This window comes from Suricata suricatta, chromosome 4 (assembly GCF_006229205.1).
Source record: "Suricata suricatta isolate VVHF042 chromosome 4, meerkat_22Aug2017_6uvM2_HiC, whole genome shotgun sequence".
Lineage (NCBI taxonomy): Eukaryota > Metazoa > Chordata > Mammalia > Carnivora > Herpestidae > Suricata > Suricata suricatta.
In genome coordinates, this window is record NC_043703.1 from 103,593,831 (window position 1) to 103,608,308 (window position 14,478).

General features: G+C 36.9%; 1 long non-coding RNA gene across 2 annotated transcripts in view; it reads left to right on the forward strand.

The window, feature by feature from the left end:
• Window positions 1-14,478, forward strand: part of LOC115289001 — a 70,780-nt gene that overhangs the window by 24,952 nt on the left and 31,350 nt on the right. The window contains exon 4 of one of the 2 annotated variants that reach the window (XR_003907323.1): window positions 980-1,060. The exons of the other annotated variant lie outside the window; for it this stretch is intronic. This is a non-coding gene — a long non-coding RNA (uncharacterized LOC115289001). Of the gene's footprint in view, window positions 1-979; window positions 1,061-14,478 lie in introns of those variants that run through there. 2 annotated transcript variants of the gene reach the window in all.

The following is a 14,478-nucleotide window of genomic DNA, read 5'->3' on the forward strand; positions in this document are numbered from 1 at the left end:
AATGAGAGCCCTGTTCACATAGTAGGTGCTCAACAAACATGAGTTGCCCTACTTTTATTTTTCTTTCACCTTCTATCTCATACCATTTTTTAAAATATACAACTAGATATAAATGGAGTCCAGGTGGCAAATTACTTGTATATATGTTGTTTGCATGTTTTCTTCATTTATTCTGAAGAAATGTTACTCTATATCAATTGGCTATAGGCTCTGCTTCTTGGTTTAAATTACTTTTTTTTAAATCTTTTTTTAATGTTTTTTTAATTTATTTTTGAGAGACAGAGGCAGTGAGAGCAGAGGAGTGTCAGAGAGAGAGAGGGAGACAGAATCTGAAGCAGGCTCTAGGCTCTGAGCTAGCTGTCAGCAAGAGCCTGACGTGGGGCTCAAACCCATGAACCATGAGCCGAAGCTGGACACTTAACTGACTGAGCCACTGAGGCACCCCTAAATTACTTTTAATGCTTACTTTCATTTGAACTAAGCCATATGTCTTTGTCCTTTCTTGCTGGTGAGCATACCATAATATTTGTCTTGACAGGTATTTACTAATAGACCATCTGAATTGTGGGGTGCTACCATGTAAAGCAAATTGAATAAAATTTTGAATGGACCTTTAGGCCCTTACTTTGGACAGCCTCAATCTCATGCTTATAGACCATAACCAATGAAGAGTATTTGGGTGCTTTAAAAAACATTGAGAAAATGCACACAGATTATAAAAGATGTTTTATATTATGCTCAATATTGACAGGTGCAATTGATATTTTAAGATTTTTTTAGTGTGTTGATCAAAATAGCAACTGATAGAATATTAGACCATCTGGAGATTCTTTACCTACTGAATTATTAGAAATGTGATAAAATTCAATTTTGTTTCTCCTCTCTATTAACATTGCTTTCTCATGTGGCATCCCACATTGTTCAATGACTTAGTGGGTCCATAACATATTTATGCTTCTATTTTATTTGTTGATTTTAGAGTTTTTGTGTCCAGTGTGTCCCTTTATGCATCCTTTACATGTGGCCCACTGATAGCTTCCAGTTCAAAAGTAGCACAAAGGTAGGGATATCTTGATTATTCACTAATGAAGCATTTTGGCTGGAAATTTGCCCTCAGGAAAGCAGAGCAAACTGATTAGAAACATGTGTTTTGATGAAACCTTTTGTTCAGTGAACCTAATTTCTTTATAATGAACATCTATAAGTATTGGTTTATTTCTTCCTCAAGGGTTAATTTTCCTGTCCTGTAGGTTATACCTGACAGTACTTAAAAGCACAATGTATAGTCATATGTTTTCAGTGATGATTTATTATTTTAGAAAATACCTATAGTACTAGGTTTTAGCTAATGCTATGGTGTTGATCATATTGTAATATATACACGTATCAAATCAACACATTATATACCTTAAACTTAGACTTTACTATGTATCAACTTTGAATGTAAATTTAAAAATAAAAACCATGTATAAAAACAGAAAATACACATTAAACCACAGAAAACTCCTTTGTTGAGAGAATCTTGCAGAACTGTATTATCTTAGTCAAATTTCATTAAAATTAAAAATAATTTTAGGGCATCTTTTTCTTTTTCTGACACAAATCAAATGAATTATATGTAGAATTATATTTCCAATAAGAGGAAGTTTTTCAGAAAAACAAAAACTACCAACCTTTCATGATGACTGAGTTCTACTCAGGATGGGCTAACAGTTGTAACAGAAAGTCTAAATTCTCAGTGGTGTGACACAACAAAGTTTTCTTTTTCCTTTTTGACACAGTCTAATTAGGATGGAGGTTACTTTATTTCACACATTCAGGGACCCATGTTCCTTCCATGCAGTGGCCCTTCCCATCCTGTCTCCAGAAGACTCAGTGTCCTTGGCTGGTTCATTTCTATCCAGACAGAGAGGGTAGAGGACAAAGAAATAGCATGGCAGATTGGTAGGAGTTTTTAGAGACCAGGTCTAGAAATAGCATGTATCACTTCTGTCTATCCAGTTATCTGTCTATCTAGCCAGAACTCAGTTATATGGCTCCATCTAACTGCAGAATAGCTCAGAAAAAAAGGTTTAGTTGGGTGCCAAGAAAAAGTGAATACAGATATGTCTTGGTTTTAGCAATCTGCCAAAGACCCTGTTAAGTTAGAAACCAAACACATTCACAGTAGTGGGCTTCTCCTCATCCTGCAGCCTCTCTTGATGCTACTGCTTTCCCCACCTACTCTTCTCTTCTGGTGTTTACCAAATTGTGGAAACTGAAATGGGAGGAAATTGCACACTGAACTTAAAACCGATGAAGAAAATTAAGTTATTTTTATTATTTAAAGAGATATTTATAATTAACTTGTATTAGTGTCTTTTGTCATTAGCTTTGAACATCACCCTTCTCAGTATTTAGCTACCTTTTTCCTGTATCAGAGGCTGACATCTATTAAAAATGAGCTCCCGCATGCCTTGCAGGCTTGCAGAATTATGAGGAGATTCTGGTATATGGTTTGATTATGTCCCTGCACAGAAATAGCTGTGCATTTAACATTTATTGAACACCTACTATGTAGCAATGCTAAGCTACTTAAGCGTATTAATTTCATTTAATCATCAGAACTACTGTGTTAGTTAGGATTATCCTTATTTGGAAGGAAAAGAGACTACTATGTTTAAAATCCAGACCTCTTTGACTCTGAAACCCAGGCACTCTCCACCTCTAGCGGTCTATTTACAGGCCGTTTTCTCTCCCTCCCTGACTCCATAGGCTTCCTAAAGGACAGAAGGCCCTGGGTAAGGCTCATCATGTTTGACGAGCTAGACAGGAGTAATTGCTTATCAAAACAGGCAAATCTGTTGTATGTATAGTCATAGGCTGAGCCTGTAATCAGACCAGTGTGCTCAAACCAGGGATTAGGAGACTAACTTAGAGAAATCTGAGTCACATAAATATAACGAGAAAGAGATAGCAGATATTCTACATATGGTATTAAAAACAAAATGATTTAAAAATGGAGAAAAATGAACTTAATGCTTATTTCTCCAACTTTGGGTTCATTTTCCAATATACTTTTTCTCTCTTTTTATCTCCATCTCTATCTTATTCATATTCTCTATCACTGCTGACAAAGGAAACCAAAGGAAAAAAGAAGAGAAAAGGTTACTTTTTCCTTTTCTGTGGACTCCAAATAAAATGGACATGGTATTTGCTCCTATGATGGTCTGATCTTTGCTTCCATCTGCATATCTGACCTAATTATACTAATAAAATGAGAAAGCAAAGGGAGATATTATACTAACAAGTGCAGTTTTTAACTCGCACAAGAAACATTTCTAATCCCTCTGCCCTCCACTTTCCTTTAAACAGTGATTTTGCATCCCTTGATGCTCAGCAGGGGGAGTGGCACTCACTGCCCCATGGCAAAATGGATCTGCATGCGTTTACTTAAAATTGGTCCACGTGTGAATTAGCTTTGAGTTGTATTGTGTTTCTTATACTAATATAATATTGTTCTAGTGCTTGCCCCTGATTAAAGAAATACATAAATAAATAATTTATAATTTAATTAATAAGGTATAATATGCAAAGCACAGTAATTTCAAACAGCTTGTAATGTCTCTAATGTACTTTCAATTTTTTATTTTACATAAGGGCTATATTCATTATGTGGTTATGATAAACATACTAATGAATTTTATTACAGGAACAAATTTAAACATGTAAATGAGATCAAATAGTATTAAAATGCAAACGATGGTGAAACTTATTACAAACTAACCTTGCCAACATACATGGAACGATGTTATTTTAAAACTTTGCAAGTTGTATCACTTAAACAAAGGCAGTGCCTTTTACAATGTCCCTGAACATAAGAATTTGTGAACTGTAAGCTTTATTCTCACATGAACCCCTCAACCAAAAAAAAAAAAAAAGAAGTTAACTAGAATCCAGGGTTTGCATGTAACTTTGGATGACAATTAAAATCCCTTTTCTTGTTCCAGTGAACAGTAATCTGTGCATAATTACATTCAAATGAGATATTAGCATTTTTTGTGCTTACTCTTTGTTAATTGCAGAGTTCACTCACCATGGTGATGCTTTTGATGGAATCAGGCAACCTTATTGACCTGATGCCGTAAGGCGTGTTGGGAAATTCTGCTGTATTCTTCATTTTTTTTTTTATTTTGGCATTTTGAGGAGTCCTGCTGCTTTTATTACATTCTTGACACTTTTGTTAATAAATCATTGCAAAGTTAATGAAAATTGCATTCAGGCATATCCAAAATAATTGTGTCCTTTGTCATGCTAATAAATTGAAAGATGTTGATCCAATGGGCGAAGGCATGCCCATGATGGAGAAGTTTGTGATATGGGTGCCTGTTGCACTCTCACTGTTTCCTTGGTGCATCATTCCATGTAAAATGTGAAAGAGGGAAACAAACCTCAATATGTTTTATTTCATACTTTATACAGTGAGCCTTTAATTAAGTCAGCAAATGGGTGAATTATATCTACACAGAGAAGTATTTGTGTTATGATTTATGAAAGATTGTTAATATCAATAGGAATCAGCAACAGTCTAATATCAGACTCATGAAAATATGAAAACCATGTTTAACTGACCTTTCTCTCATGCCTGGGGATTTTTCCACATTTATGTATGACCCACTTGATTTAAAAATGACAATAATAATAACTCAACATTTGTTTCCCAAGGCTTCTCCTGTACTAATTCAGAAGGAAAGTGAAGAAATGTGATAAAAAGAATTTGCCTTTTTGGCAAAACATGAGATTTTTCATTCAGTAAGTCTTAAGTGTACAGGGTGTGAGTGAGGTGTGTGTTTGGGGGTAAACACATGGTCATATTCACACACATAGTGAAGCAGGTTTGACAGTTCTAGGTAAGGAAGAGTAGTTTAGAAAAATTTAAACTCATAATAGATTACATATGTGTATATTTCAAATTTATCTCAAGGAAGAACTCCAAGTAATTGTTGTCTTGGGGAGTTCTTAATTTATGCACTAGCCCATCATGCTGATTTTAGGTAGGTATTTATTCTGCTATTCAATCAAAAAGCATAGTTTCCATAACAACTGCCACATCCGATGAAACGTACAGCTTGGCATTTGAAATACAGGACTTCTTAGGAGATATGCTTCCTGACATATTGTGTTGAACTTGTGTTCCTTTCATTCTCTTTTAAGCTAGCGAGATCTGTGTTTCTATAAAGGACCATCGCAGTTTTGCATAATTATTACAATCCATCTGCACATTTCCAGGATTTATATTAAAGTAATTAAAGCCATTTTGTATTAGTGGGTGCTGTGTGGAACCGGCTTGGATGCAGGATTCTAAAAGTTCCCACTTGCCTGCTTGCTGTGCTGTAATTTGGAGAACAGAATGTTCCGTAAATGAGGTTTGGGAATACTACATTTTTTTTTCTTTCTTTCCTTTCTTTGCAAAGTAACTTTTTTTTTCCTCCAGTGGAAAATGGAATAAAAGGTTCACCTAGGGACTAGAATTAATGTAGTCCTTCTGCCTAGGGTTAAAAAAAGAGCAAAATCACAGCTAGCAACATTGTGGAAACCCTAATATATTTTGCTTTTTCTATGTAGAAATAATAAGCCTGTGTTTCTAAGGCAATTTTCTTCCAAAGAACAGCAAGCAATTTAATTTATATTCCCATTTTTTCCCAGCAGTATTTGTTCAAGGTAGACAAGGACCAATATTATTAACCCCATTTTATGGATGGGATGATTGAGGCAGACCGGTAATGGTATACAGAGCAGATAACGAGGCAGATAATGTAATATTGAGAGAGGCACATCATAGCAGGAGTAATAACTAATACCTGTTATAGCAATCCCACAGAAGGAACCAGCTGTAAGTACAAGACTACAATTGCTGGGAAAAAATCATGTAAGTTCCAAGGACTTTCAAAGGGAGAATTTGGCACAGATTCAACCTACGTGAGGCTCCTTGGCATCTCCATTGAGGTTTGCAAAGCATAGGTTTCATTCTTCTTTTTTTTTTTTTTAATTTTTTAAATGTTTTATTTAGTTTTTTGATACAGAGAGAGACAGAGCATGAGAGGGGGAGGGGCAGAGAGAGAAGGAGACACAGAACCAGAAGCAGGCTCCAGGCTCTGAGCGGTCTGCACAGAGCCTGATGCGGGGCTCGAACCCACGAACGTGAGATCTGACCTGAGCCGAAGTCGGAGGCTTAACCGACTGAGCCACCCAGGCACCCCTCATTCTTAGTGTTCAGTTCTGTCTCCTAAGGATCTGTGATTCCTCTGGATGTCCACAGGGAGGCCCAGAAGAGGCCGTACCATTCAGTTAAGAAGACACAGCATGCTTAATAAAATGAATTAATTCATGTAAAAGAAAAAAACAACAACCCCACAAGTCTCTTGTTTTCCCTTCTTAGAGTTGTATCAAAACTTTCTCTACTATGAGAGAATGGGTGGTGCTGAACCATTTCTTCCCTGAGCCACTTCTCTGCCAGACAATTATTGTCAGACTTCCTAACAAATGGCTGTTAACTGTCTTTCCTGTGGTCCCCATCATATACCTAGAAGAGTGGGTGATGATGAACATTCTTTGTCACAAATAGTAGCATCCACAAAATTTACAGGATACGGAATCCCGTTTCTGCTATAACCATAGAGGTGAGATGTTGGGTGTCCTGGAGCCCAAGGTGTTGGTATAGAGTAAGGGTTATGCACACAGACTTTGAAATCAGAGAGACCTGCTAATGTGCCACTTATTTGCTATATGCCTTGAATCGGTTACTTGATAGTACAGAGTTTTGGTTCCTTTTCTGAAAAAAGAGGATAATAAGAATTTGCTCATAGGGTTACTATGAATGTTGTGAAACAATATTTGGAAAGTGCTTAGCACATTACTGGCCTATAGTAAAGATTTGAGAAAAGACAGCTTCTAGGATCAATCATCATTCATATATTTTAGAAGCTACCAATTTGCATTACCTAGCTTGCTACACAGTTCATTAATTTCTTTTCCTTCTTTAGCCAGTCTATCTCTTGAAGGCAGTTTTGTTTGTTTTGGATGTGTGTGTTTTAGGTAAAGAGGGACTCGGGTTTGACAGTACAATAACTGTTAGGTATATGATCATGGAGGGTGAAAAACTTTGCATTTTTGGTTTCTATTCCCATCCCATGCCATTACACTTCTGCAACTCACAAGATATAGTGGAGGCAACTGGAATGAGTAAAGAGGTGAAGGGACTAGATTCTAGAAAGTGGACTTCTCAACAAACTCCAAAATTTAACCTGGAGAGAGTTCACAAAGCTTGAAAGAAGAAATTTAGGGGAAGAGAATTTGAGATATTTTTGCACGGTAGGTATTAAAACTATGTAACTTTACCCTAAAATATAGTATATTTTGGAGCGTACTTAAAGGATTTTTGAACTCATTTTATGGATTTTTAAATCCCATGATCTCAGCAACCAACATCTACAAGATTAGGGATCCTCTTAGATGGGAGGTTGTGTAGACTAGTAGTGGTAGGCATGGGGATAAGAATTTAAGAATGAAGAGGGGCATTGTGCATAGACACTTGCAAGGCTGGTTCCAGAAACAGAATGCCAGGCTGACTAGGCCCAAAGTGTCTTACATTTCTGATATTCTCAATACATTGGCCATTGGCTTGTAACTAGATAGTTCTTCTGAAATAGTTCAAACAGGAATATATATATGTAGATACATATATATATTCCTGTGTGTGTGTGTGTGTGTGTGTGTGTATATATATATATATATATATATATATACACAGTCCTAGCGGACATCACCAAAAATATCTTTATCTATCCCATGGTCTCTAAAGGCAAAGTGCAAACGTTTAACAAAATGTTTGTTAAAGTTTTGATTGGGAGTTGAGAGGAAATCCTGCTGTATTAGTGTGCTGGAATAGGAAAGAGTTCTAATTCTGAGCAGTGCCCATTTTCATTTTTGTTCTAGCAATGTAAAAAACTAACTGGTCTTCTTATACACACTTACCTTTCTTTTCCTTTTTTTAAAAATACATATATTTTGCTCATCTAAAACAACCACTTTAGAGTGATTGACTTGTTTAATGCTTCTGTGCTTCAATACCAGGTTTATTGCCTAGAGTCTATTTTATGGTGTGCTGGTGAGACCGCTCCTTTTCTCACACATAAAATCATAAAAATCCAAATTATTTTTGTACAACTAGAACCTGTGACCTACCACTTGATTTTATTTAAACGAGCACGTCTAAGAATCCTCAGTTTTTTAAAAAATATTTTTTTCAAGCGTATCTATTTTAGATGGAGGTTTTTCATGGTTTAGCTTTGTAAAGGATCAGTGTTACATTGGGGAACTCTTAAAGATATAATGCATATTCAGCTTCCTAGCATATCTTATAGAACTGCAGTTGAAAGACCTGAGTTATAATCTTTCGTTCTACTAACTTTCATGTTCCTACAGGTAACTTAGCATCTTTAGTCCTCATTTTTTTCATTTGGGAAAATATAGAGATACTATCTGAAGTGCTCAACATGTCTAAAAATTAATTATTTTTGTTTATTTTTGATAACAGGTCTTATTGGGCAAAACCTCCTTTGGGCTCCTCTACTTTCAATTAATGCAGCATAGAAAAATTAAAATGATTTCTACTATATGTAGAAATTCAATAGAAAAGAAAAAACTGATTTGAATAGTATATCTCCTGTTATATATAACATCAGTTATATCATCCTCTGACACATCCTCTGCTCTGAAAACCTTAGTTGACTCTTCTCAGTTCCTTCCACAAGTTGGTCCCAGACTTCACCTCTAGCTTCAGGTCTTTCTCTCCTGTGTCCAATATACTGTGTGCTCTAGACCACTTGAACAGCTTGCCATTCTCTGAATACTTCATATTTTTTGGCTCTTTCATGCTTCTATTCCTTCTGTTGAGGATGTTCTTTCCCCTTCTTTGTTGCTGGTAAAACTTCTGTATTTCCTGACTAACTTCAATTTTTTGTTTTTATAATACTCATCACTTATTCCTTTGTTATGTACCTATATCCTTCAACAAATGTTTGTTGATAAATAATCACAGTCTAGAAAGTGTCTAGCAATTCCAAATCTATAGATTATATTGTTCTAGACACCAGTGAAGTAGCGTAGTATCAATACCTTTGACAGATGAAAGTTATAGTGAAATTATTCTGGAGTTTTCTTGTTCTGGATTTGGAGGTCATCAGTTGATGACTTGACATTTTGTCCTGAATTGAGTAACTACCAGAAACCCTAAAGGGGTACTTAGAGGGTCCAAATTTCACATTTTAAGTTTAAAATTTTATTCTGTAACTTATTGAGACACATTTTCTGGTGGTTTCACATTATCAGAATTAAGTTAAAATCACAATAAGCTACCGTCCCTACAAACCAGGAAGACAACATTTCTAAGTCTAGTTGATAGAAAACAGAAATCTGAAATTCTAAGTAAGGAATTAATTTAATGTGTTTCTCAGGGTGCCTGGTGGCTCAGTCGGTTGAGTGACCAACTTTGGCCAACCATGATCTCATGGTTCATGGGTTTGAACCCCACGTTGGGCTTTGCATGGACAGTGCAGAGCTTGCTTCAGATTCTCTGTCTCCCCCTCTTTACCCTTCCCCCTTCTCAAAAATAAACATTAGAAAATATTAAAATAAAAAAATGTATTTCTCAATGAGTGATTTTCATGTTAGCATCTATCATTAACAAGGAACATTTGATAAGCTTGGAAAAAGCCAGATTTTGCTGTGGCCTTCTCCAGCAAGAATAGCAAGAGAGTGGTAAATACTAGTAATGGATCTGGGTGTTTCATAAGTTCTTCACTCCCAGTATCTTGGTGGTTTCATAGTGTCTTTTCTTACAATTAGGCCCCAGTATTAACCGTGGTGGAGCCCATTAGATTCCTGCAGCTATTTGCTGGATATATCATTGGATAAGGGGCATTTAATTGCTTCTTTAATCATTCTCCAAACTTACCAAATACCTTGAATGTTGAATGAAGCAGGATTGGTTGGGAACCACAATGTTGTTGTTGTTGTTGTTGTTATATCTTCTTAGAGCATGTGTTTTTACTTAATCAAGCATCAGGAACATAACCTGATAGTTTAACCATGCTCCTTAGCTAGCTTCAAGGAGAAATGATGCTGCTCAGCAACAGAATCTCAGAGAGTTGGAAGACTGGCAAATACACTTCATTATGTCTCAATGTGTCCATTTTAAAGATCCTATACTTAAAGACCTAGGGAGAAGGCTGTGTTAATTGCTTATATAAATGTTGGTGGCCACTTTGTTTTTTAAACTCTATCTTTGACACTAGAAGATTTAATATAAGTGAATCAGCAAACAGATAAGAGATGAGCAGGCATTTAAAATACATCTTCACTAGGGCAAAAGTTTCTCTGAACATACTTCATGCATCAACTACTCAAAGTATTTAAGAATAAAAATTGTAAAGGAGAACCTATGATATACATCAAACTTAAGGAAGAATTCTAGTTGTAGTCTCCTCTTAGACATTTCATCCCTAAGTATTTAAATCAATCTTAGCATTCTGGTACATCAAAAAAAAATTTATAAAGTGTTTAGGCTTTCAGAACACATAGAGTGAAACAGTGCTAGGGAAGCATCTGTACTCTGTGTTTCTGCTCATGTACACAATGCCCTGAGCAAGTCTGCATAAGAGACCACTGACCCTTCAAGTAGGTGCAGCGTATGGAAACCCCTACTTGAGTAGTTGGCATTTGACCAACTGTGTCCTTCTCAGTAGTGCCCATTTATGAGTCTTGAGCTACCATTTAACCTGGTGCTTTTGAAGTTCATACTTATTATATTGCATGTCTATTCTATACCTTATGTTGCTCTTCCTAAGGTTACCTGTGGTTTTGAAAGCCAGTGTCTGATGCATAGTTTGTTTACCCCTTGTTCATTTTTGCCCAGTGAACTTTAGTTTGTAACTATCAGCAAAGATGTGTCTGTCTTAAATTACTGAATATGAAGTAGTTTAGAAATGCTCATCTGCATGCTCTGCTAAAAATAGTGAAAGGACCTAGAGAAGCATCAAACACACAGAACTGCTAGGGAGACTGAAAATTTAATTGATTCTTATAGCTGATATTATATGCTAGATTAAAGGCTTCCCAGACATTTCAGAAGAATTTTTGTAATTGGAATCCATATTTTACAGTATTTTCCTAAAATAAATGTAGTAAGTTGACAATTAGGAATATTTTTTGCTTCATATATCAGCATTGTATCAGTGACTAGGCAGTGCTTAATATATTTCTTTTTGCTCCTTTAAGTTTTTGATAGCTTTGTTTGATCTGACACTTCACAGAAGTCCCTAAAACATTGAGACTCATGTAATTCATTTATCATGGGTGACAGTTCCATGGACACATATCATGTCTGACACTATTACATCAGCTATAATCTACGGGTCTTGTGATGAATGGAGAGAGGGGTGCTCTGTCACAGAGCTCCATCACACCTGGAAACACTGCACAGATACTAAGTAGAGGAGGCCTCAAGTGGGATGAGAATTCCAAGAAATTGAATCACAATCTCCCAACAAGGTTCAATCGAGATCACTTCTATAGAGTGGTATGCTATATGGTTTTCTTTTTCTGCTTGCAGTTTGGAGCCTTCTTTCCTCTTTGGTATTGCTGAGACAAACATTGCTTTACACTATCTGCACCCATGCATCCAAGTATATCTTCTCTGGTGCTTAGAAACATCAAGGTGTCACATTTCTTTGGACTCTAATATGAAAGCCATATTCTTAACAATTTGTTTTCATCAAAAGAGAAAGTGACTTATTCTGGGTTGCTAGAGTTCTCTGAAAACACAGTCTTCTCTTCTCTGGGTTCTTTGAAATACTTCTTAACTTCTAATGTGCATATGAATTACCTGATATCTTTTTTAAAATGCAGATTCTGATTCATTAGATCTGGGGTGGGGCCCAAGATTCTGCATTTATAACAAGCTGGCCGCACTTTGAAGAGCAAGGATCTAAGAGGAACTCATTGAAGTGCATACTTGAAGATAGTCTGTGTCCACTTCTGCGGAGAGGGTCATGGGTAGTCCGGGATTGTTCAGGTTCCAGTTAGAAAACTGTCTACTGTAGCATGTGTCCTGTTTATTTCCATTAGCGAGTACTGAACCTCATTATTGATCTAACCAGCCTTGAAAGGTCAGACTTCATCCCTGAATGAAAGGCTTCAGCACATCCTGAACCCTGAGCCACAAGTGCAGGAAAACCACCCAGCAGAGGGGATTAATTTCACCCCTCTATGTATTGACTCTATCTGGGGAGTTAGTATTTTTGGCCCTGAGCCAGCTGATCTCATCCACAAATTAAGCTGACAGTTCCTCCCAACAGAAAAGCCTGTCTTAGAGCCAGGGAAACATTGATTTAATTGGTCTCAAACAATTCCAGTGGCCACAATTTCACAGATTCCTGAGGGAGAGCCTCACCCTCCTGCAAGGGTGCTGGGCCCTCTTTCTTCTTTCTTCTCCATCTTCATTGATGCTGCTGGCCAGTGGATTGGAATTGCTTGCACAAGAGAGGAGGGTTAAGATGGACACTGATTAAGGTACATAAGGTCCCAGCAAGTGGGACCAGAATGTCTGGTCAGAGAAAGAAGAACAGGACTGGTAGAGAACAGAAGTGAACAAACAAAATATTCAACTGTGGGTTTGATACTATTTGAAACTTCTCATTGTGTATACAGTTCTCCCTGGAGAACATGGCTGCAGATAACAGACACACAAGAACTCCAAAACTGGAGGAATAAAGGGGCCTTTCTCCCTCTATGTTTCGTAGAGGTTGCAAAGCAACAGTTAAAGCCATGGTGGTCATGTAGATTATGGAAATGGATTCAGAAACTGGCTGAGAGGAAACTATCAACTGTTGGTACCCATGAAACCCAGTGAATTTTTTGCTGCTTTTAGGTCTGGGATTCGTGAACTCCTTTAGTTTCCAGGAATCCTTGAACCTCCCAAAATTCTATCTAGCATTTGCGTATATAAGCTTTTTTATCCCCCTCTGGAAAAAATTCCCTTTTTTAAAAATATCAGTACATAAAACTTGTTTGCAATCTGCAAAAGGCTATATAAAAACAGTGCTATCTAAGGAACTATAGAGACAAGGAAATTTTGGCTATATCCTGTGATACCTGATGCATGATCCTATACACCAAACTTGACCAGAAAATGCTTCATAATATATTAAGGAGAAGATGGAACCCAATTCCTCCAGTAGGAAGAACAGACCAAACTGATTTGTTTGCCTGGGGTGAACCATCTGAGTTAAGCAGTGGTCAAGAGGTGAGCGTGAGGAGGGAGCCTTTACAACAGAAGGAAACTCAGGCCTACCATGGATTAAAAAAACTCACCTTATGTATTCTGGCAGAGCTAGAATGAAAACCCAGGACTCCTTAATCTATTGTACATTTGCACTTTACCTAATGTTCTAATTCAGCTGTTCCATTTCAAAAACATGGTCTAGCCCACTTACTCGATTCCACACCTTTCCATAATGACCCTAAGTGTTATGTATCCTTGGCATAAACCCTTAGAACCAAAATTACTTAGTGATTTCTAGGTTTTTTTCCTTTATCTTATAAAACATAGTGAAGTTAAAAAGATTGTTCTTCATTTCCATGGCTTTTCCCATGTTTGCCTTTTAGTCAAAACTCCACTCTCCTATTTCACAATATCACAAGAATACAGAGTGTTGTAAATCTGCACCTGACTCTCTGTTACATGTATTCTGTCCATGTCTGTATATTCTCCAGTCCCATCTGGGTGTATGTGGTTGCATTATGCACTCTGACATCGATGTCATGTCATGTTTATCCAACTGTTTTACTACTAGTCAAAATCAAAAGTTCTTTTCCTCCCCAATTCTCCCAGCAGGGCCTTCCCGGCTTAGAGAAAATGAAGCTGTCGGCCATCAGTTTATACATCATCACCAACAATAAACATGCCAGGATCAGAACCTGCATTTTGTTATCTGACCATTGTTGATGGCAGGGTTAAAAAAAAAAAAAAAAAAAAAAGACAGCTTGATTTTCATTAGCTAGGCTGACCCTCAGCCCGGGGAGCAGTGGGGAAAATAGGCATTCTGACTGGAAGTAAACTGAGGAAACATGACATGGAGTCAGGGAGGGATTGTAGATCTGTCCCACGGGTGTGATTTTTTAACAGACTGACTTTTGGCATTTGAGGAAAATCTCAACAATTCTCTGGACAGAATTTTTATAACTGTCCATTCGGCAGGGCTGATGTGTGACTTGAAATAGTATGCCTATTTTAGATGTTCTGGCTTTTATATACAAATCGGCTTGTTTCCTGAGGCCTGGAAATAGGGACTCTCTCCCTTTCTCCCTTGTCTTACCCTGCTTTGTATCTGTGGCCTTTAGAATAATGGCTAGCCCAATAGGTATGTAATAAATGTCTTC